This window comes from Stegodyphus dumicola, chromosome 7 (genome assembly GCF_044657685.1).
Source record: "Stegodyphus dumicola isolate Sdum_Otavi_A_Nest chromosome 7, ASM4465768v1".
Lineage (NCBI taxonomy): Eukaryota > Metazoa > Arthropoda > Arachnida > Araneae > Eresidae > Stegodyphus > Stegodyphus dumicola.
The window spans coordinates 195,894,848-195,920,736 of record NC_140774.1 but is presented as its reverse complement, the minus strand read 5'-3'; the positions used below and the strand labels follow the sequence as shown (position 1 = coordinate 195,920,736).

Sequence of the window (25,889 nt, the reverse complement as noted above, 5' to 3'; positions counted from 1 at the left end):
CTTGTACGGAATATTAAATTATACGCATTTTTTCTTGCATTTCATTTAAACTTATTGGATTGAATTAACTCTACTTCGCCGACAGCGCATAATAGAATAAATGCATTCTTTAAAACTCACTTTAGTATTTGTTTACCATAGCGACACTCTAGCGCTAGATTCACTTAACAGTATTATATGTCGTTCATATTATAACTCATAATGCACAAAACTTATATCATTTAAAGAATAGAATTATCTAATCGTTGCCACATGTTTGTTCTATTCAAATACTATAATAAAGCTAGAATGATGTATAAAAGAAATTAAGCAAACAAAGCAAAAGAGAAACAGTTTTTCACAGACGATTCACTATTTCTCATTCAATTAATTCAGTTCTCACTTCCCGCCAAGGCAAAAATAGATAAAAACACTCTTTATTAAAAATTACGAAGTAAATCTTAAACACTTATTTTCTCGAATAAACTCCAGAATGGATTAAGCATGATTTAATTCGCAGTAATAAAAGAAGGCCTTATCTTTGGTGTTGCGAGGCTTACTTTCTCTAGATTGGCAACAAATCTACTGTTCAAAAGTCTACTGTTTCAAATGTAAACAATCAATGGCCGCCGTAAAAAAAAAAGGCTTAGCGGCACTTAAACAACTTTAAAATTATTGATAATTCTAAAAATATTGCACACAGGTTTACTAAAGGCATAAAAACCTTAACCGGAAGATAAAAACAACATAATAAGAGTAAAGAAACTGAGATCACTTAGCCGGGTAACAGAGTGGATATATATAAAAATACATTTATATATGTTTGGTGCGACCGATTGCAACCAAAATTCGAGGTGCACATCTACATGTTATAGCAGTCCTATATACAAAATTTCAACGTTCTGAGGCTACTCGTTTTTGAGTTATGCGAGATACGTACGTACGCTCGTACAGACGCTACGAAAAATTCTCTTCAGAATTAATTTTAAAGCAGTTTTATAATTTTTTTGGAGGAAACGAGTCTTTTATTCTGTTCTTACGTACAGATATCACGCAAAAACCTGGTTAAATTGCATTCGATAGCGGTCAAAATGGATATTTTCTTTGAAATATGCTGCCTAATACTTTTCGCGATTACAATACTTCCTTTTTACTTCGTACAATGAAGTAAAAATTTAGTGATTTTTCGCAAACTTCGTGACATTCTAGAAGTTTTTTTCAAAATGCGCTCTAGAAGCCCTAGGAGCAATTTTCTTGGAAGGTTCTAGAAATGCTTGTCCTTCTCCCTGGAGTAAAACTGCATATAAAGCATGTTGGAGGCTGCAGTAAGTTCTGCTCAGCTAGAATTGAGATTTCGGTTCATATTTTCCCTGTTTTGAACGCGAAACTAACGGTAACAACTATGTGTAAATTGCCAAGGGGCGATAACAGAAATGTTGTGGGAGACTTGCAATTTACGAGGGGGAACCTTTTACGGTACGCTCACGTCACGAGAACGGGATCGGATCTGGCGTTACTACTGGAGGACAGCTAATGACGTCAACGTTCTGCGAGATCAAAGTTGGGGGAGAAGTGGGGAAGGGTAGAAAAATGAGGGCCAGAAAAGTGTGAATTTACCAGCATTCGCCCGTTTGCCAAGGCAATTTATATTCTTTGGCGTGATTGTAAACTGCTTGGTGAGTTCGAAAACACCATTTACTTAGTTTGTTTATTTAACAGCTACGTTTACGTAATTTATTGCAAAAAAAGAAAATGACGCTATAATCGTGCTTCCTGTTCTACGATATCTACTTCAGGTTAAATCGCGAGTAATACACTACTTTACTTATTGCGTCACTTTCCGTACGTCCAGTTCAATTAATTATTCAAATAATTCATTTTCTTGTCTCTATCCGCGGAGAAACTTTACGTATTACGTCAATTTGAGCTCATAATTTTATTAATACTGAGGTGGAGTTGTTTTAGTCCAAAGGGGCTTTCTCCCTGAAGGACTATTGTTTTCGTTTTGCGCTGAAAACTTTAAAAGGCTGTATCACTTTTTAAATCGTTGCCACCAAATAATATCGCCTTGTTTTATGTTTGAAGAAATTAAATAATGAAGAATCTGCATAAATGTATGTAGTATATTTCTCGCATTGGGATAAAACAACGGTATATAGAGGCGGGTGTACTCCAACTGCGCGAATGAAAATCCCCCCTGGGTCCTGCTATAGTGCAACTGCGCGAATCAAAATTTCTTCCCGCTGTTGCCTACAGGGTTACAAGTTAACTTTTCGAAGCCAATTGTAGCCAAGAGGAAAATAAAAATAAAGAAACAGAATTACATATCACAAGAAGAAAAAACTTATTCAAGTTGCATTACAAATGTAATGTTTTATAGATTGATTATGCATGTTATTAATCTATCAATTTTATTATTCAAAACTGATATATATATATATATATATATTAGCAGCTAAAATCTACAACTTGGGAAGTTTTTAATTCATACAGAGAATAAAAAAAGATCTGGCTCATTATTCTTTTAAGCATCATAAAACTTTAAAATGGGTGTAAAAGAAATTCATTTTTACTTTAGCACACGCCAGATTTTAAATTAGTATTTGTTTTACATGCACAATTATTACAATATTGATAAACGAAAATAGAGGCTTGCAGTCTCAATAAAATGTCCCATAAATAGCGATAAAGGACTTTTTGTAGCACCCATCTTCTTGGGAATTCAAGTTCTTAGAAAGAGGGGAAAGAAAAAGGTCACCCACTTTGTGGATTAAAAAAGAAGGGGGGGGAGGGATCTTCGATCAAATTTCGCGCAGTTCGTACCCTACCCTAGAGCCACCGAATTTTGAATAACGTAATCCTACTGCGAATATGGGCATCTGAAAGCCCAAACTCGAAATTTGGAATTTGTTGTATTATCGATTTCATATTTTGTAAAACTTTAACGAATTTTTGATTAACAAACTCAACGATTTCAAAGCGAGCCATGGCAACGTTGTACAGAAAAAAACATTTTTATCTCCAGCGCGCTAGACTCAGCATCGGAAATTTTAAAGATAGACTCAATTTAAAACTATTTTGCGATATTGCTCTTGAACTGAATTTTATGGTTTAAGTGCGAATAACATGATATTTAATAAATAAAGGTAACACAAAAAATGATGAAAAACGCCCTTTTGGACGTAATTTAAAATCTGAAACCTTTCAGATTTTTATTTGTTTATTTATTTTTGTGCACACACTCGTTTTTTTTTTTTTTTTTTTTTTTTTTTCGTTTTTTTAGTCTAAAGGGGCAATCTGCCCCAAAGGACCATTAATTTCGTTTTGGCATTTCCATCGATTCACGATAAGCGTTGTTTCACTTTTCAAATTGTTGCCACCAAATATTAAAGCCCTGCATTATATTTAAAGAAATTAAATAATGAAGAATCTGCATGAATGTAGGTATGTTTCTAGGAATGTGATAAAACGACGGTACCTAGAGCCATCAAAATTGGAATAACATAATCTCCCATACAATATGGGCATGTGGAAGCCCTAATCTGAATTTGAAATTTGTTTTATTATATATTTCGTATTTTGTAAAACTTCAACGAATTTTTGAGTAACAAACTAAACGATTTCAAAGCAAGAAATGGCAACACTGTACGAGGGGGGGGAAATTATCTCCAGCGCTCGAGACCGTGTATCGGAAATTCTAAAGCTATGCTTATTTTAAAATTATCTTGCGATATTGTTGTTAAACTGAATTTTATGGTTTGAGTACGTAGAACATGATATTTAATAAATAAAGGTAACAGACAAAACGTTAAAAAAACGCCGCTTTGGATGTAATTTAAAATCTGAAACCTTTCAGATTTTTGTGATTTCTCCCTCCCCGGTTAGTAATAAAAACATGTTCGTTACAAATCAAGATCAAACGTACAATAGCTCCCAAACGTGTTCGGACTCTTTAGAATTTGTAAATTTGTAGAAAAAGCTATGTAGTCCGAAGTTAAATTCGAATATAAAGCCCAATATTTTTTCATATCGTCTCAGTGCAATTTTGAATAAAACAAAAATTGTCTTCTTTTTAATACTAAACTGTTTTCTTTTCCTAAAATTGAAAATGTAAGGAGTCATAGATAAAACACGCTACAAAAGTGATGGTACACCGAAGCATTTTTGTAAAATTTCATAAATAAAATTATAATCTGACACTTTTTTTTTTTCATTTTGATGACGTTTAAAAATTCGTTTGGCTTTATTCTTTGCTTGCTTACTTCGTTATAATTTAATTAATATTTAAACATTTGCCGTGGTCATAATGCCGTGTCGTGGTCGTTGTCGTAATGTAATCATAATAATATCACTCGAAAATTGTTTATTTTTCATGAGGAGGGTGGAAAATAGATCCGAGATATCTCTAAATTAGTAAATTTATCCCACTCTGCGATGCAAGATGTAATAATGTTAGAAAAGAAAATCGGATCGAAAATGAAGTAAGAAGACATCATACGGCAAAGTTAATCCAACGTGACCAGAGATTTATAGTTAGAAAATGCGCGAAAAATCCACGCTTGAGTGCTATAAAAATTTCTACAGAATTTACTGAAATTTTATCTACTTCAATTTCACTTGAATCTATTCGACTAGTACTCACATCAACTGGATTACATGGGGAGCTTCGCTCGAAGAAAGTTTTTCTGAATGCAAAAAAATAGAAAGCTTACTTTTTCCTTCGCAGAATCAGTGGTAAATAAGCCCGAAGCATATTGGAACCATGTCTTATTTTCAGATGAAAGCACATTTAATATTTTTGGTTCCAAAATTGATATTTTTGGACATATAATTTTACGAAGAAGAAAAAATGAGGAACTTAAGTTTTTTTTCAATGTAAACAACAAGCAATGTAAACCGAGTTTGAAATGTAAACAAGTTCGTTAAGCTTATTTGCCACTTTAAAATTGTTGATAATTCTACAACTATTGCATGCAGATTAATTAAAGGCATAAAAATCTTAACCGGAACATAAAAAACCACATAACTCAATCACTTTTAAAGCATGCAGCCAGCCCGTTCGCGGGATTCGAACCTCGGACCGAACTACCAGTGTTTTGCGATTTTACCGCTCGGGCGCTGGTGGGCACTCGTGTGGATTTGGAGTGAATAACGACGACACTTGATGAAGTATCGAAACACACTTTATTGACTAGTACTAATCAGGACAGCTCGAAAATCACGTTACAGTCATCGAAGAACTACTATAAACACGCTGACACAATCAGCGACACAGCCCTTCAGGTTATCACGGTGGAGACAGCATCACCGGAAAGCACCAGAGTACAGCTTTCGACTGTCCTCGGTCGTTCTCGGAACTCCACGTACTGTCTCGACTCTCTACGCTACAACTCGCGATGCACTCGACAGCACACAGAGCACGGCTCCCGACTCTTCGGTTCAGTCGTTCCCGGAGCTCAACACGCTCTCTCGACGATGCACTAACCGCGATACACTAAGAGACTCCTTCGGTGCACTCGCCGACCCACTCGGCACTCGTCGCCCGGCTGTCAACTCGATCGATTCCGCAGGGATTGACTCGCTAGACGAGACACCAACTCGATACTAACTCACACTCTAGACGAGGCACACTCACTCGCCCTCTCGATGAAGCACACACTGACTGCGGACCAGCAGGGTTTATATAGCTTTCGGCCTGTGTTCGAGAACATTCTGGGCTAAACCGGTAAGAATTCGTTCCAGAAGATTCTCCAACCGTCCATGGTATATCGCCGATTTTGTCGCGAAATGGGCGATATTTCGCCAAATGTGGCAACCCTGCCCTCCTTTGCCCCTTTATGGCAACCCTAAAACTGCTTTGCGGGGAAGACATCTTACCGCGCCTGTACATTTCGTAACAATACTGAGGTCACCAAGCCATGTAACAGAGTGGGAGTATATAGATATAGAAATACAAATAACAGTGCTGGGATTACATATAAGCTGCACAAGCATACAAGCTTAGCACAAGCTATAGCTTACAACTTTCTTGGGGCCATCCCCAAAAATTGTACCACATCCCATATAAAAAAAAAATCGACTTATATCCTTCACAAAGGGCCCCATATCTCAAACCATAGCATCTAGTCAAATTTTGAAAAGGAAAATTTCTAACTCTCGAAAATTTGAAAATTTCAGTGTATATATATATATTTATATACGATTAGTGCAGGCGACTGCAACGAATAAGGGAGCTGCACAACTACATGTTTATAGCAGTCCCATATGCAAAATTTCAACGGCTATTCCTTTTCGAGTTATGCGAGATACATACATACGCACGTACAGACGTCAAGAAAAATCTCTTCTGAATCCATTTTAAATCCATTTTACAATTGGTTTTGGCAAAAACAGCCCTTTATTCTGCCCGCACGTACAGATGTTACTCAAACACATCTTTCAAATGGTTTCGAGCAGAGCTTAAATTTACATTTTAATTTTTAGGTACTTCTTAGGTTCCGATACTTCTTAGTTTTTAGGATAAATTATAATTCTAGCCGGAGCGCACCGGAGTCCTCGGTACTTCTTTTATGGAATTGAACAACAATTTCAGTAGAAATTTGATCTCGAATATTTTATTTTTAGCAATAAAATTATATTAAAAATTACTTATTAGATTTATTAAAATTAAAGATAAATTTTAGAAAAGACAAAAAAGAAAATCTGAAAAGTTTCAGATTTTAAATTACGTCCAAAGCGTTTTTTTAACATATGTGTATTACCTTTACTTATTTAACATCCTGTTCTTTGCACTTAAACCATAAAATTCAGTTCAAGATCAATATCGCAAAATAATTTTTAATTGAACATATCTTTAGTATTTCCGATACACAGCCTCACGCGCTGGAGATAATTTTTTTTTTTTTTTTCTGTACAACGTTGCCACGGCTCGCTTTCAAATCGTAGAGTTTGTTAATAAAAAATTCGTTAAAGTTTTACAAAATATGAAATCGATCATAAAACAAATTTCAAATTTGGGCTTTCAGATGCCCATATTCGCAGTAGGATTACGTCACTCAAAATTGGATGGCTCTAGGTACCGTTGTTTTTTTATCACAATGCGAAAAACATACATACATTTATGCAGATTCTTCATTATTTAATTTCTTCAAATATAATACAGGGCGATAATATTCGGTGGCAACAGTTTGAAAAGCGAAACGGACATTTATTCGACGCAAAATCTCAAAACAAATTATGTTTAAAATCATCAAAAGAAATAAATTTTAATATATTTCTTTTAATTATTTATCACTTTAATCATTAATATTTTAATGATTAACGATTTTATTCATTATCTTTTTTATTTATTTATTCTTGTTCCTCTTTCCTGAGGCTCTACGGTATGGCTCCGGCTCTTCTAATTTTAGAAATAAAGCCTGGTTTCGAGAGCAGTTGAAATGGATATATTCTTTGAAACATGAGACCCAAAATCTTTCGGGATTACAATACTTTACAAGAAAGTAAAAATTCATGTTGGCGCATTGGCCAAACAACGTAAAATGCGCGCGACTGGCAACGCGTTAATTTTTATTTTAATTCTTAAAATAATCCTCTGTCTTTCATGTTTACTTTGATTTACAATTAAGCAATTTTATGTACCTTTCTTGTTTACATCACAGCAAAAGCAGCTGTAAATTTTATACACATTTTGCTGCTGTTAGTTATTTCATTATTATTTCACAGTCGAAAAATCTATAAGCCGTTCCACGCGGATTCGTAGTCACACAGCAGAGGAAATCAATTAAAACATCAGGAAAGGTAAAATAAATGAGGCGCATACAATAATTAAACAAGTAGTGATTAATTAACTTTTCGAAAGATACGATTAGCAGAAATATTGAATTTTGGACCAGTTTGTTACTTCGGATTCATTTGGAATCGTTACTTCTGAAACATAGAAATTTATTGGATTAAAAATTATTATACTATTCTAAATTCATGCGAATTAAAATCAATACAGTATTTTTAATTCAAAGAAATCAGTAATGCAAGCACTTCTTCCTCTTCTTTTTTGTCCAAAGGGCGATAACCCAGAAAGGGCTCTTAATTTCGTTTTGGCATTTTGCTTCGAAAACTTTAAATGTCCGTTTCACTTTTCAAATTGTTGCCACCAAACATTATAGCCCTGTATTATATTTAAAGAAATTAAATAATGGAGAATCTGCATAAATGTATATAGGTTTCTCGCAGTGTCATAAAACAACGGTACGTAGAGCCATCTAATTTTTGATAACAAAATCCTCCAGCGAGTATGGGCATCTAGAAATCTTAATTTGGAATTTGTTTTATAATCTATTTCATATTTTGTGAGACATTAACGAATTTTTGATTAGTTTGATTTTGATTTATTTAATTATGGCAAAGGACACTAGGGCTATCTGCCTAAGGGGAGGGATGCCTTCGTGGAGGACTTTCTAAGGGAAATTGGCTCGTATACACGTTACACATGAGGATAACCACGAAAACGCCCATGCAGCCAGCCCGTTTGCGGGAATCGAACCTCGGGCCGAACTACTAGCGTTCAGCGACTTTACCGCTCGGCCGCTGGTGGGCTCGAATTTTTGATTAAGGCGACTCGTACATCTTAAAACCCATAAGATCTTCGAATATGTGACTGTTGCAAGCATTGGGATAACTTATTTATTTTAAAAGCAATTCCAACTTTTTAGAGCTGACTGCATAATATAGCTGCTTTCTGAAATAGCAATCAAAAAGTTTGTGTTGCCACAAATATTTTTATAATTTAATCCGCTTTGTGACAAAAGTTTTCGTCGTGTTTCCACCTTGCGCGCACAGTTTAAAACATTCTGCGGCATAATTTAATTCCATATTTAATATATAGCTTTCATAACATTTGGAAACTACTGTAAACCAAAAATTCTAAGAATTTTATGTTAAATTTTTATTTTATTTCGAGTCGAGTTTATAAAATGTATTCTATTAAAAAAAATCTGTAATGTTTTCGTCCATAAAATTTTTTAATATTAATATATTCATCAGAGTTTTGGTTCAGTTAGAAAATAGTGCCCATATAAAGAATTCCATCAAATTTTAAGTATGTACCATTAGCAATTTTAAAAATATCATGCGCGGTAGGTGGAAACATTACAAAACATTTTGTCACAGAGCGGATTAAATTACAAAAATATTTGTGGCAACACAAACTTTCTGAATACTAGTTTCCAAAGCAGCTATATTATGTAGTCAGATGTAAAAGTGTGGAAATAATTGCTTTTAAAATAAATAAAATATCCCAATTTTTGCAACAATCACATATTTGAAGATCATAAGGTGTATGAGTCCCCTTAAGAAACTCAAGGATTTCAAAGCGAGGAATGGCAACACTATACGGATGGGGAAAATTATTGCCAGGGTGCCAGACTGTGTATCGGAAATTCTAGATATGCTCATTTTAAAATTATTTTGAGATATTGTAGTTGAACTGAATTTTATGCTTTAAGTGCGAAGAACGTGATATTTAATAAATAAAGGTAGCTCACAAAGCATTGAAAGAACGCCCTTTTGGGCGTAATATAAAATCTGAAATCTTTCAGATTTTTTTTAAGCAATCTGATATTTGGTTTCATAATAAAGGGCAACATAAAAACCTTGCTCATTGAAAAAGATTGCATAGATAAAATGCAGACGATATATTAGCCGAAGTAAAAAAAAAAAAAAAAAAATTCCACATTCAAATTTAATAAGCTATCAATTTTTCTTAAATATTATTCTTAAAAATTTTAATACTGTCACAATTCTGCAAAGATTGTTAACTTAAGGTTTTTTAGATTAAAATATTCAAATTACTGCTCTCAATTTGTTCAATTTTTTTTTATTTAAAAGTAAAGTAGAACGAAAAATAAAATCAAGCGCAAAGAATATAAGCAGTGTAAAAAAAGTTGTAAAAACCAACCTGTTAATATGTAGGGAAAGCTAGATGCATATAGCACAAAAACTTAATTTAGTCTAAGTTGCAGGTCGTGTTCTGAACTTCCTCGATACACAGAGTATTCGATTGCTGCCCTGGCCTGCACGGTCTCCAGATCTGTCACCCACTGAAAACATCTGGTCATGGGTTGCTGAAAGACTGGCCCGCTATCCCTCTCCAGCTAATACGGTTGATGAAGTGTGGCACAGACTTGAAGCAAGATGGAATGAGTTGCCCATTTCTGTCATCCAAGCACAGTCTCACTCCATGCATAATTGGGTAAGGGCCGTCTTAGCTGCCAGGGGTGGCAGCTGTTTCTACTAATTTCGCACTCCCTGTAAACCTCCAAAATGCTTACAAATTTTATCCTTTTGGCTTTATGCCATACTGTTTACGTGCAATAAATATCTTTTTACTTCCTTGTACGAAGTAAAAAGGAAGTATTGTAATCGCGAAAAGTTTTAGGCAGCATATTTCAACGAAAATATCCATTTTGACCGCTATCGAATGCAATTTAACGATGTTTTTGCGTGATATCTGTACATAAGGACAGAATAAATGACTCTTTTCCTCCAAAAAAAGTATAAAACTGCTTTAAAATGAATTCTGAAGAGAATTTTTCGTGGCGTCTGTACGAACGTATGTATGTACGTATCTCGCATAACTCAAAAACGAGTAGCCTCAGAACGTTGAAATTTTGTATATAGGACTGCTATAACATGTAGATGTGCACCTCGTATTTTGGTTGCAATCGGCCGCTCCGAACGCATATAAATATATTTATATATATATATCCAGTCTGTTATCCGGCTCAGTGATCTCAGTTTCTTTACTCTTATATGTTTGTAAATTGTACATTTTTTGCTTTAAAAATGATTGAATTATGTTGTTCTTATCTTCCGCTTAAGGCTTTTATGCCTTTAGTAAATCTGTCTGCAATATTTTTAGAATTATCACAATTTTAAAGTTGCTTAAGTGCCGCTCAGCCTAATAATATTTTTGATGGCGGCAATTGCTTGTTTACATTTGAAACAGCAGACTAGTGGATTTGTTGCCAATCTAGAGAAACGTAGATTCGCAACAACAAAGATAACGCCTTCATTTGTTATTGCGAATTAAATCATGCTTAATCCTTTCTGGAATTTTTCGAGGAAATAAGTGTTTAAGAGTTACTTCGTAATTTTTAATACAGATATTTTGAGTTTTTATGTATTTTTGCCTTGTCGCGAAGTGAGAACTGAATTAATTGAATGTGAAATACTCAATTGTCTGTGAAAAACTGTTTCTTTTTTGTTTTGTTTTCTTAATTTCTTTTATACATCGTTCTAGCTTTATTATAGTATTTGAATAGAACATGTGGCAGATAATTCTTTAAATGATATCAATTTTGTGCATTCTGAGTTATATAATATGAACGAAATATAATACTGTTAAGTGAACCTAGCGCCAGAGTGTCGCTATGGTAAACAAATAGAGTGAATTAAGAATGCATTTATTCTATTGTGGTTTATGCGCTGTCGGCGAAGTAGATTTAACTCAGTCCAATAAGTTTAAATGAAATGCAAGAAAAAATGCGTATAATTTAATATTCCGTACAAGGAAGTCATGTGTTGCACACATAAGATTTTTTGTATTGGCTTTCTTTCATGGTGCTGTAATTTTAATGGCCAGCAGTGTAATTTAGACTCTCAGAAACATTATTTCCTTTCAAAGGTGCAGCATTAGCGGTTCCAAATGATTTTGGTCTTCAGTGGAGAATAGCCTGTTACAGCTCAGCTTACTTGAAACTTCGGAATGAAGGTCTGTTAAAGAGCTGATGTTTGGTATCGTTATTTATGTCTTCAAAAAATGCTGGTTAGTTTCCGAGGTGGTTGTCTTAGAGAAATGGTCACTTCCAGAGGCTTCATTATGTTTTGTTGTTTCAACGGAAATTAAGACATGCTTTTAATACATAGTATCAAAAACGGAATACGAACAGTTAAATAGATACTAGAACGGAATTTTCCACTAATAGTGAGCCCTCCCGAAATGGTCATTTCCTATTAACGACCAAAGTAATCAGTATTTCTGTGAACTTTAAATTAATATCGGTATTGAACATAAATTCTCACCTACACAGAAGTCCAAAATTATCTGAAATATTAGGTGGGCAATTTAAGAGAAAATAACACGCCGAGCAAATATTAACTTAGAAGTCAAACAAAAATCAGTTATATTTTCAAATATTCACAGGGCTAGTTTCGATGGTTTTAATCGAACCATCTGATTCACCTGCCAAAGTTCAAATGAACGAAATAAGATATAGTGATATGATAAAATAACTGGACAGGAGTTAGGCTACTGGCGCCATCTATTGATGGAACAAGAAAACTAAAACGCAATTTCCTTAAAAGCTGAAGGTGAAATTAGATTAGAATTAGGGTCGTTAACTAGAACAGAAAGATTTTTTTTTTTTTTTTTGAATGTGAAACGCCTCTAGAAAATCTAATTCACCAATGGCAGATTTTTTTTGAATAATTTTTGCTGCACAAAAATGGAAAGTGTGATTTTTGGACCAACAATGCTGGGCTACAGAGGACTTCTGTGTTTTATTTTTCCTAATGCCTCATGTTCCTTAACACGAAATTTTAAGGCTGTCTTAGTTTGACCAATGTAAATTAAATCACACTAGCAAAGAATCCTGAAAATACCGCAGGAGTTCATATCCTTGAGTATGGAACTCGGAAAATTTTTTGATAGGAGTATAAATGACCCGAAAGTTAAATTTCTATAAAATACATGCAATTTTATAGCTAATGTGCGTGTTTGGGTGTGCTTGCACAGTATGTCCTGAATACTTCCGAGAGTTACAGAAATATTAGACTCTGTTATCCATTTGTCTATTCTGATTTAAGGTCTGTTAAGGACATAAAAACAGGACTGAATAGAAGGATTTAAGGACATAATAACAATTCAATTTTTTTTTCATTTAATTCTTTTATAAATCTAAAACACTAAATATATTAAGGTAGACAAGGATATTCGAGTTCTTTAAAGTTAGCAATACATTAATATTTCACGTTTACAAAAGGCAGGAGGGGAGAAAAAAAAAATCTTGCTCTCCGACTTCAGGCACACTGGAAGACAACGATTAACCTTCAAACCAGTTTCAGTCTTGCTTCGTTAAATTCTTTGCTTCTCCCCCTAACATGGGAAGATATAACTATCTTTTTTACTTCCTTTCTTATATAGCAGGGGTGGGCCAAACTACAGTCAAATGTAGCTCGCACTGCAACATGCAGTAAGCTTACTTTTGGAATAATATTAGAAACCATTTTGTTAAGAACCTACAATGTACAGAAGGTGTTTGTTCATACATTTTTGTAAGGACTTTGCAAAGATTTATAGATAAACGAACCTTAGAATTTTATTTTCTAATATGTTCAGTCTGATAGCCCTTTTGTTGAATATTATATTACATCTTGATTCCCAAGATACAAGTCCTTTTCTTAAAAAGATTGATTTTATTCCACTCCTCCTTCACAATCTTCCACAGTCCATCCAATATTTTGGGATGCCGCTTATAAAGAGTTCGTTGTAAAAGTCCAAATGCACAGAAATCCATCCATAGGAGACAATTAAAAGACTTGGGTTGAGATGCATTTAAAGGGAACAGCTTCAGTTCCGGTTTCTTTCCTCATTTTTTCAAAAAATGGAGCAGTAGATTTAGAAGTATGGTTTAGCTTTTTTCTGATAGTAATCTGAATTAATTTTGACATTTTCTTCTATTTTCCTTATATTAAGTTTTCTGTTTTAAGAGAATCCAGTAATAACCATAAAATCTTTAGAAAAACTTTCCTTGTTTTCTCTGAACTTAAGTCTTTTTCTCCTCTTTTTCGGTGGTAAATCGATCTTTTTCTATTGCAATCAGATAAGTATTCCCAAGCTTCATCAACTGTACCAATATATTTCCACTTTTCACCTGCCAAATAAATTTCCTACGGCAATCTGCACAAAGTCTTACTCTGAGAAATATGTTTCGGCGTTAGGCGATGAACATCATGTTTTTTGTTTAGATTAGCTTTAACCCCTTCGAGCCGGGTAGCGAAAACGCGCGCTTATCGCTGAGGCCGGCAGTGTCTTACGCGAGCGTCTCTCCAGGGCCGGGGGCTTTTTTGCTACTAAGCCTAAATCCATGAAATTTCCGAAGTATCAACGCATTGTTTAATAATGCTCTATAGAGTATTTAAACGGCTTATGCTTTATAGATATTTTTATAGTATATATACTTTAATTACCTTATTTCTTGTTTAAATGCATATTTTACGCATTTTATTTTAATTACTCACCATTTTATAACTTTTAACATTATACACATGAAAACTAAATATATTACTTAAAATTCTCTTTTCGTATGAAAAATTTTAAAACAGGGATCTACACACAGTCCTACGTTACATTCTTTCCACTCGTAATAACTCATTTGCCGTTTTGGAGGATTTTTCCGGGAATGTGAACAAACGAAGCATCGTCGTCTCATTTTCTTATCAGTCTCTTCTGAACAAAGTTTTGGAAAATGTCTTTCAGTTAATCTTTCAGAATCAATATCAGAATATCAGAATTTCAGAATCAATATCTGAAATATTTTGCATCATTTCTGCTATTTCATGCTCTGTTAAACATTTTCGACGCTTCGACATTGCAACGGTAAAAACAAAGAATTCACGTCTAACAAGATCTAATTATTTTCTAAAAACTGAACTGCAAACCGAAATACCCAACGCTTTAGAGCAAATAAAACTTCTCTACTTACAGTAAACAACTACCACGTGCGAATAAAGTGCGATTTAAAGAGACGTCATAAATCACGCCATTCGGAAACATTTATTTCCCCGTTTGTTTATATAATCAAAAACACGTGTATGTGAGTCATGCTTCTCTCATTTCAAGTAGAAGGTCTAATTTACATTTATCTGAAACCATATGGACATACAGTGCCATTTTGTGGCAGACATTATAGTTTGAAAAACGTTCCAAAGTACTGGCAGTCGGTAGAGAACGAAACAATCCTCTGGCACGCCTGCGTGTCGGCCGGTAGGTAAGTGTGTTCGTTGCTGGTACGTATACGTGACAGTCGGCGCGAAGGGGTTAAATCAGGTTTATAATTTTGTCCACTGTTCCTACGGAGATATTTAAAGATTTTGCAATGGCTCTTTGGGGGGGGGTGGATTTTTCTTTAAAACAAGTGATGGGACTTTATATTTAATAGCAGCTGTATGTTCCTTTGTTGGGTATGCATTCTTTCCCTTTTTCCCAGTCAGATGGAAATTTTGACTTTTCCTTTCTTTCATATTTATGTAATTTATTTTACGTGTCGAAATATGAAAATCCATGCTTTTCGCATCTTTTTTTAATAATTGAATAAGAGTACTTTTCTTCGGACAGCGCAAAAATATAGTCTTTGATCCATTGCTTATTTTTCAGCGAAATTTTAGAGAAAAGAATATACATTTAACTGTGCAGACGATAACTAAACCTTATTCCAATTCGATGCCAGTCAAGTTTATATTTTAAAATTATTATTTAAATTCGTGGAGGAAAGCAAAATCGTTACAAAAATGTGTGAACACCTTCTGTATCGTTTTAAATTACATTATGACTATCATAATCTCAACGCAACGATTTATTAATGTTCAGTCATTCATTTTCAACTATTTTCAGAATAATACCAAAATGTCGCTTGTTTGGCAATAATTTACTTTCATCTGTATTATGTGTATCATAGTTTCAGAATAATTTCAAAATATCGCTTGCTTGGTTACAAATAATTAGTATTTTAATTAGAGATGGAATATTCGAATCATTATACAGCTCGACTCTTCGAGATTTTTTTCATTATTCAAATCTCCCAAACTCTAACTTAATAAATTTGATGTGTACACCCCATGACTTCCTTGTACGGAATATTAAATTACACGCATTTTTCTTGCATTTCATTTAAACTAATTGGAATTGAATTAAATCTACTTCGTCCATAGCGCATAAACCACAATAGAATAAATGCACTCTTTAAAACTCACTATATTTGTCTACCATAGCGACACTCTGGAGCTAGGTTCACTTAACAGCGTTATATTTTATTCATTTTATAACTCAGAATGCACAAAATTTATATCATACTAAGAATTATCTAATCGTTGCCACATGTTCTATTCAAATACTATAATAAATCTAAAACGATGTATAAAAGAAATTAAACAAATAAAAGAAAGAAACAGTTTTTCACAGACGATTCAGTATTTCTCATTCAATTAATTCCGTTCTCACTTCGCGACAAGGCAAAAATACATAAAAAATCAAAATATCTATATTAAAAATTACGAAGTGAATCTTAAACACTTATTTCCTCGAATAAATTCCAGAGTGGATTAAGCATGATTTAATTCGCAATAATAAATGAATGCATTATCTTTGTTGTTGCGAAGCTTAGCTTTCTCTTGATTGGCAACAAATTCTCTATTCTGCTGTTCAAAATTTAAACAAACATGGCCGCCATGGTAATCAAATATTAGGATTAGCCGCACTTAAACAACTTTTAAATTGTTGATAATTCTACAAATATTGCTTGCATATTTCCTAAAGGCATAGAAACCTTAAGCAGAAGATAAGAACAACATAATTCAATCACTTTTAAAGCAAAAAAAATGCACAATTTACAAACATATAAGAATAAAGAAACTGAGATCACTGAACCGAGTAACAGAGTGGATATATATATATATATATACTTTTGATGCCGCCGATTGCAACCAAAATACGAGGTGAAGATCTACATGTTATATCAATCCTACATACAAAATTTCAACGTTCTGAGGCTTTGTTTTTGAGTTATGCGAGATACGTAAAGACGCCACGAAAAATTCTCTTTAGAATTCATTTTAAATCAGTTTTATAATTTTTTTGGGGAAAAGTGTCCTTTATTCTGTCCTTACGTATAGATGTCACGCAGAAACAACGTTAAATTGCATTCGATATCGGTCAAAATAGATATTTTCATTGAAATATGAGGCCTGAAATTTTTCGCGATTACAATATTCCCTTTTTACTTCGTTCAAGGAAGTAAAAGGTACAGATGAGATGAACCTTAAGAGTTATCTGGAATCTCTCGAATCTTCAATATAATAATTAGGTTAGGTTACTTTAAATACAGCAAAACGCATGAGGGCTATCTGTCTCAAGGAGGCCAACTCGCGGGCCAGAGCAAAAATTATTATCTCTATCAATAGCGTCAAAAGATCTCTGTGACAAGCGCTACTAATGCTTTTTCGTTGCAGATATATTGGAAAAAAGTACAAGAGTTTTAGAAAATTATGTAGATTCCAGCAAATGATTTTAAAAATTTGTAAAACTACTTTTCTCCTAGTCTCAGAGCCTTATTTTCGCAGCAGCAAACGGGACTTATACCCCAGGCCTCAACTTTCGAAAATACCTTCAAAATTATCCCATAGTATTTAAAATATATAAAATCTTGTAATTTTTTATTAATTACTTAACTAATTTATTTATTTTAATGCTAGACTTGAAGACTGGAAAATCAGAAGCAGAATCCACGACAAAAAATTATTTCTCATACGTCTGAAAGTAACTGATACCCCAACAGTGGCTAAGACCGCTGATTGCTGGTAGTTCGACCTGGTTTGGCTTCGGTCACGGGCGAAGGGGTGTAACGCAAACGAGCCAGTTTACCTTAAAAAGTTCTCCACGAGGGAATAAAATATCTCTCCGACTTTGATATATTTAAATAATCTAAAAGAAACTGTATTTTTTTAATCCTAAATTTTATTCATATACCTGATTGCTGATTTATACCTAATTGCTGAATTAGAAATAAGTAAATTTTACTGCATTAGTTAGGTCAGATCATCATAAGATAATTAAGGTTTAGAGACATTAGGTATTTTTTGAAAAGCAGGAACTAAGAAGGAGGAAGAAATACCTTATATACTAACCCTTTTAAAGGGCGCCTGGGTTTAAGGGACCCAATCGCCAAATCCTGTGGGTGGAGAATCATCATCCACCAACCTTTTAGTTCGGGCGCCACCGTAGAGACATTAGGTCTTTTGAAGCAGGAGTCGTAAAAAATGAGCAATGCCCTCGTCGGGACTCGAACCACGGATCTCTCGAATGCGCGCCGAGTGTGCTGACCACTACACTACGAAGGCATGCTAAGAAAGCGGGAGAAATACTTTATAAAGGTTTGTAGTAAAATCTATGGAAATTCTTTAAATTTTTCGTTCTTCTTTTCATTTGATCACCTCCCCCTTTTATTAATCCAGATAAAACAAGACCTTTCAGCTTAAAATGTATAAGTTAATATTTGATGTAGCATTACATGGTTACAAATGGCATAGGAAACCTCAGGGATCTCACGAAACAATGATTTTAATATTTTCTATAGCTTAACTCTCATTAATGAAGCCTGGCAATAAGTGATTGACAAGACTAAGAATTTTGCTTGCAGGAAATTATGCGGAGATTTGATTGTAGGCATAGACTATGAAGGTTTTGACACTTAGAACTTCTTTGTGGTGTGTATGTGTTATCCATACACAGAACCATAGACTGATGGACGCAAAAACCATGAAAGATATGTGAAAGTTACTGGAGGATCATACAAAATGAACTCATTAAGAAAGAAGCATAGTAACATCCAAAGCAGCTACAACAGGAAGTTGTAGTAGAAATGATTCAGAAGAAGAGGAAGAAAAAAATAGTCCTAGTTCTGTGATCCTCAGATTTGCGCAAAATGAAGTAAGACACAGTTTTCATGTAATGATATCACTCTGGTTTACCTTCTTGGTAAAGCAACAGCAACCTAATACCACTCTGGTAAAACAGCAGCACCCTGATACCACTCTGCTAAAGCAACAGCACTCTGATACCGCTCTGGTAAAGCAACAGCACTCCGATCCTGTAGAGTCCTTAGGTTATTTTCGATGTCAGGAAGCTGAAAAATGTGCAATGCCTTCACCGGGACTCGAACCTGGACCTCTCGAATACGTGCCGAGTGTGCCGTTACCCCACGAAAGCATGCAGAAAGGAGGAATAAAATACTGTTACGAAAGGTACAGGCGCGGTGAGATAGCTTCTCCGCAAAACAGTTTTAAAGTTGTCACATTTGGCGAAAAATCGCCCATTTGGCGACATTTGGCGACAAAATTGGCGATATTCCATGGGCTGGTGGAGAACTTTCTGGAACGAATTCTTACCGGTTCTGACAAGCCGAAAGCTATATAAACCCCGCTGTTCCGCAGTCAGTTAGTGAGTGTGTGTCTCTCATCGAGTGTGTGTGTGCCTCGTCTAGCGAGCTGATAGTCAGTCATTGAGCGAGTGTCTCGAAGTCTAGCGCCGAGCTGGTCGTCGAGAACATGGAGAGAGTCTTTTAGTGCATCGCGAATTAGTGCATCGTCGAGTTTTGTCTTAGACTATGCTGAGTCGAGAGCTAGACTCTTGTGTATCGTCGACTGCATCGCTTGGAGAGTCTCGAGAGTACGTGGAGTTCCTAGAATGACCAAGCAGAGTCGGACTCTGGTGCTTTACAGTGAAGCTGTCTCCACCGCTATTGCCTGACAGTGTGAAGGCTGTGTCGCTGAACGTGTCAGCGTGTTTATAACAGTTCCACGACTGTTAAAGTGATTTTGGAGCCGTCCTAAGAATATTGGTAAATAAAGTGTGTTTCGATACTTCATCAAATGTCGTCGTTATTCACTCCAAATCTACGAACCCCGTACGAACGTGAAGGAAGAAAATAACGGAACAATACCTTATAATACCACTCTGGTAAAGTAACTGCAGTGTAATACCACTCGTAAAGTAACAGTACTCTGATACCACTCTGGTAAAATAACTGCATTCTGATACCACTCTGATAAAGTAATACCAAGCTATAGCACAAGCATTTTCAATGATAGTGCCAAGTCTCTCTTTAGAAACATTTTACAACTTAGACAATAACATATCACACAGAACAAATTTTGAGTGAAACAGAGACATAAGTTTCAAGCTGAGTGGCATTTAAGAATAAAGAAAAGACAGAAGAAGAAGATGCTCCCTAAAAACAATTATGAGATGTTTTCAAGGAAGGGAATTACGCATCCAAACGGTAATATCCTCCTCCTCATTTTTGATTCAAGCGATCCTTTCACCTTCAAGCCAGAAAAGTAAAATGAAATGAAAAATTTTTTGCTATATTTTATTTGTTTAATACTGTGTTTATCTCTTTAGCTTCATATTTACTTATTTCCGCTGAATTTGATGAAGAGCGTGAGCATAAAGTTCTGTCGTAAAATGTGAACAAGAAGTCGGTTATATGCCGTGGAACGACTTAATCCATTTCACATTAAGGGGACTCATACACCTTAAAACCCATAAGATGTTCGAATAGGTGACTGTTGCAAGAATTAGGATAACTTATTTATTTTAAAAGCAATTACTACCAACGTTTTACATCTGACTACATAATATAGCTGCTTTCTGAAATAGTTATCAGAAAGTTTGTGTTGCCACAAATATTTTTTATAATTTTATCCGCTTTGTGACAACATTTTTCAGCATGTTTCCAACTTGCGCGCATAGTTTAAAACATTCTGTTTCATAATTAAATTCCATATTTAATTTATAGCTTTTATAACATTTAAAAACTACTGTGAACCTAAAATTCTAAAAATTTCATGTTAAGTTTTTATTTTATTTTGAGTCGAGTTTATAAAATGTATTTTATTAAAAAAAAAATTAATGTTTTCGTCCATAAAATTTTTCAATATTAAAATATTCATCAGATTGTTGGTTCAGTTAGAAAATAGTGCCCATATAAAGAATTCCATGAAATTTCAAGTATGTACCATTAGCCATTTTTTAAATATCGTGCGCGCAAGGTGGAAACATGGCGAAATATTTTGTCACAAAGAGGATTAAATTACAAAAAATATTTGTGGCAACACAAACTTTCTGGTTATTAGTTTCCAATGCAGCTATATTGTGTAGTCAGCTGTAAAAAGTTGGAAGTAATTGCTTTTAAAATAAATAAAATATCCCAATTCTTGCAACAGTCACATATTCGAAGATCATGAGGGGTTTAAGGTGTATGAGTCCCCTTAAACCTTTTGGGGAAAATTGTTTCAGTTTACGAACATCTCGTTGACGTAAGGAGTTCAAGCGAATTAAATTCGTGGACCAAGATTTCACTGCATCCTCAAGAGACATATTTGCTGTAGCGGCGCGAAGCAATACTTTGCAGACATAAAAAAAGCATTATTAAAAAACTCTTATTTACACAAGAACAACTGGATAAATGGCTTACTACCTAGAATCTGAGAGTAAACAATAGCGTCAGGTTGAAATAGCATACCTGTTTTCACTTTGAAAAGGCAATAAACTAGCAATGACTTTTGATGCCGTAAATTGCCTATGCGTGTGATTTCTTAAAACACAAAAGGGGAAAGAGAAATCTTTACGATATCCATGGCTTGGCGATTATCGAAGTGAGAAAAGTACAGTGAAACTGTTAGCGTGAAAATTGCTATTAATCTGGTCCGGATTATATACTAGATATGCCGGATTATGCGAAACTGCCCGCATTTTGTAAATATTCCGGTATTTTGTATGAATTTTATTAATGCCAAGCCTTATGGTCATGAAGATTTTTCAGTTGGAACAGAGTTAATTGTGTTAATTTTTTAGAACAACATCTTAAGAAACTCACGATATCCGCAGAAAAAAAGGCCGCTTCGAGATGGAATTTTCGAGTTTCTGTCCTAGCTCCATTTCGTACTTGGAAAACGCCAATGAGGTTAAAGCATTGGAAGCATTGTGGTTGTGTAGTGATTATCGACAACCTTTGTAGTGATTAACGATAACTTTTGTAGTGATTAACGATTTTGTAGTGATAAAGAATCAAAACACAATTTATTCAGTATTTCACAGGACAGTTCCAAAAAAGTCGTCGGAAAACTACGATAACTGCGCTGAAACAATCAGCAACACAGCCTTCAGGCTATGCGGCTATAAAGGTGAAAACAGTTTCCCGTCAAAGCTCTAAAGTACAGCTCCCGACTCGGTCGATCGCTATAACTGAACACTATAACTGAACTGATCAAGACACTATAAAACTGAACGTACTCTTGTTACTCTTTCAAGATACAGAGACGATAAACTGCTACTCCACGTACAAGCAGGGCTTACATAGCTTTTGACCTGCCTTCGAGAATATTCTGCGGCAAAGAAGAATTCGTTCTAGAATGTTCTCGCTCCGTCTGTGACATATCGCCAGTTTTATCGACAAATGGGCTATTTCGCGCCAAATCTGGCAACCATGTCTTTCCTCGAAATTTTCTGGCAACCTCCAACCCGCTTTGTGGGAAAGCTATCTTACCGCAGCTGGGCATTTCGTAGCACTATCGTAGAATGTAAACATGAAGATGGAAACTTACTTCCGAAAGAAAATATTTTGACGAAGGTTTATTATCTGACAACCAGTTCTTCAACGAAAGAAAGATATGAAAGTGATACTGAACGAAAGGAAGTGAGATTTTCACCATAATCAGAATAAATCCTGTTTCTTTCAAATTTGTAGAATTAATAACTAAATTCTGCTCACTGGCAGCAACTTACTGAGAGACAAAGCCTAAAGTTAAGCCTTCTTGGTGGTGGTGTTTGTCTTACACTCACGAGCATAGTTTGAGTCAGCTCCCTGCTGCCATTCAGGATTAGTAAATTAGAAGGAATTAGAAGGCAATTAGATGGAACAGCAGTCTTGACAAGGTACACGAAGGTATTACAGAAATCAAGCTATTGTCGAGTTTTAACGAGTCTCTCGCCACCGCAAATACTGTCTGCGAAAAACGTTCGCTTTGGGGTATTGAAAGCAAGAGACTTGCTTTAGAACTAACTGTGTTGTGAAATTTGTAAAAAAATATCGTCATTATTAAGTACAAGCAGTGGCGTAGCTAGGTTGGGGCAAGGGGGAACATCTGTCCCCGGGCACAGCATCCAATGATGCTACGAAATTTTTTAAGGGGACTCGTACACCTTAAAACCCATAAGATCTTTGAATATGTGACTGTTGCAAGAATTGGGATAAATTATTTATTTTAAAAGCAATTACTTCCAACTTTTTACAGCTGACTACATAATATAGCTGCTTTCTGAAATAGTGATCAGAAAGTTTGTGTTGCCACAAATCTTTTTATAATTTAATACGCTTTGTGACAAAAGTTTTCGTCATGTTTCCACCTTGCGCGAACAGTTTAAAACATTCTTTTGCATAATTTAATTTCATATTTAATATATAGCTTTTGTAACATTTGGAAACTACTGTGAACCAAAAATTCTAAGAATTTCATGTTAAATTTTTATTTTATTTGGAGTCGAGTTTATAAAATGCATTTTATTAAAAAAATCTGTAATGTTTTCGTCCATAAAATTTTTTAATATTAAAACATTCATCAGATTTTTGGTTCAGTTAAAAAATAGGGCTCATATAAAGAATTCCATCCAATTTCAAGTTTGTACCATTAGCCATTTTTAAAATATCGTGCGCGCAAGGTGGAAACGTGACGGAATATTTTGTCACAAAGCGGATTAAATTACAAAAATATTTGTGGCAACACAAACTTTCTGGTTACTAGTTTCCAAAGCAGCTATATTATGCAATCAGCTGTAAAAAGTTGGAAGTAATTAATTTAAAAATAAATAAAATATCCCAATTCTTGCAACAGTCTCATATTCGAAGGGTGTTAAGGGGTTTAAGGTGTATGAGCCCCCTTAATGAAATGTTTTCCATTCTTGGCACAGAGAAACAGGCGAAAATTCTTCAGTTGTTCCCGGGCGCTGGATACTGTAACTACGCCTCTGAGTACAAGATGTCTGAAATGGAACTATCACGCTACCAGATTAAAACCATCATTTACTTCCAGTTCTGTTGCAAAACATCAGCACCAGAAAGTCACCAAATCATGTGTATACCTTTAGGTACTAATGTCGTATCATATGACACTGTGAAGGTTTGGTACCGAAAGTTCAAAAACAAGAAATATTCAAGAAGCACAGCCAAAGAATATGTATTGTTAAGAAGGAAAGCTTCGCAGCAGCAGGAGTGGCTCCCTTCGAACAACGGAAACAGCTGCGCATGCGTGAAATATTTGTCGCCAAAAAGCGCCAAAGCTGATGTCGAAGTTCGAACAGGTTCGACGGTCACGTTATCAAGAGTTTAAAGCTGTGTGACTCCAGTTTTTTCCTCCATATTGACGGATATAAAATCAGACATCAAACTGCGATATGGATGATACAAGTTCAACAGCCAGTGAAAGTGAAACTTCATCTAATTTTCTTATTCATCTTAATCCGTGTTCCTCAATTTCTTGTACACGTCGCGAATGAGGAAAATCTCGGCCAGGTCCGGTACATCACAGAGGGAAAAATTCTCGCCAACAGATTCCGTCGCCAAATCCCTTGGCAAATTTTCCCTCTTCTTTCTAGCGACGTAGAAGACAAACTGGTTTACATTACGTCTATGGAGCCTTTCCTTCTTTACATAGACGTTCTTTGGCACAGCACTCTGGCTTGCCTTCTGATGTTGATGAGGCCCGCCTGCAAGAACTTGTGGAAGAAGATCAGTGTGCAACAACTCCAGAGGTTGCTAAGGAGTCAGACGTTAGTACCATGTCCATTGGCCATGCTATGGATCGCATAAACTTCAATTTCAAGGTGCCACATGAGCTGTCTCAAGCAGATAAGGACAGACGTGTTCGAGCCTGCATTAATCGGCTCCAGTATCAACGCAGGGACAAAATTCTGGACCGGATCGTCACTTGTGATGAAAGTAAATTTACTCTTTGAAATCCAGATCCTTCGCTAACCTGTATCCTCAAAATACCAAACCACTCGAAATACTCTTTCACAGCAGTTTCCTCCCCTCCCCGTCCATTAACGCAGAAAATAGGTGTGAAGATTTCGAATGACATGCTTTGTACTTTCTAACAAAGATTCCATTAGCCTTTGACTCTGTTCTTTATAAAACTATTTTGAAGGTCAGACCAACAAGCCTTTCTGGCTTTGTTATGATCACGACTGAGATTTTGTTTATTTACGTTATTTTTGTAGGAAGGAATAAACTGACTAAAAAATAAATATAATCCTTAAATTTTTAAACAGCACTTTTATTGCTGTTTAAAAGCACTGTATGCCAGCACTTCATAGAGAATTCTAAACGCATGCTTCTTTTGAAATTTTTGTAATTTTGCTGTTGAATTGTATATGGCGTCAGTGCGAAGAATATGTTGCTTAAAAATAAAGAAGAATCAACAACACAGAAGAATCAACAACAATCAACAACAATCAACACAGAAGAATCAACAACAATCAACACAGAAGAATCAACAACGAAATGTCACGAGCAATCAAAAGATAAGACCCCTCTAAGGACAAGCTGTCTGCAGTAAATTGATACAATGCATTTGGAGAAACTGCCCCTGCTACTGCATACCTTAGGGGGAGGGAAGAAAACAAGATTACAATATCTGTCGTTTTGGGGCGGTTCTGGTTGTTTTAATGTAGGGCCGTGTGGGGCGGATTGGTTGTGAAAGAGTTAACAATACGGGGGGGGGTTCCTCTGCGCCCCGTGAACACATAGCAAAAGCAATTTGACTAACAAAAAGATCATGCTTTGTATCTGGTGAGATTGCTGTGGTGTTATCCACAAGGAGTATCCGGGAAAAGGTAAAACCCTCGACAGTAAGGTATACAGCAAGATGCTAGTCCGTGTTGATGTATTAAGTCTTTCGCATCGAGAGAAGGCAAAATCTCAATTCCCCAAACATCGAAAACGCCCGTATCTAAGAATTTCTCCTGGAATGCTTTTCCTTCCCCCATGACAAGTTGAATACTACAGCGCTAACAATAGCCT

At 35.2% G+C, this 25,889-nt stretch overlaps 1 protein-coding gene across 2 annotated transcripts in view; it reads left to right on the top strand.

The window, feature by feature from the left end:
- Positions 1 to 1,548: 1,548 nt before the first annotated feature.
- Positions 1,549 to 25,889, top strand: part of LOC118185367 (uncharacterized) — a 295,900-nt gene continuing 271,559 nt past the window's right edge. For both annotated transcript variants that reach the window (XR_015042305.1, XR_015042304.1), the window contains exon 1: positions 1,549 to 1,655. The gene's annotated coding sequence lies outside the window, so the exon portion shown is untranslated. The remainder of the gene's footprint in view (positions 1,656 to 25,889) is intronic.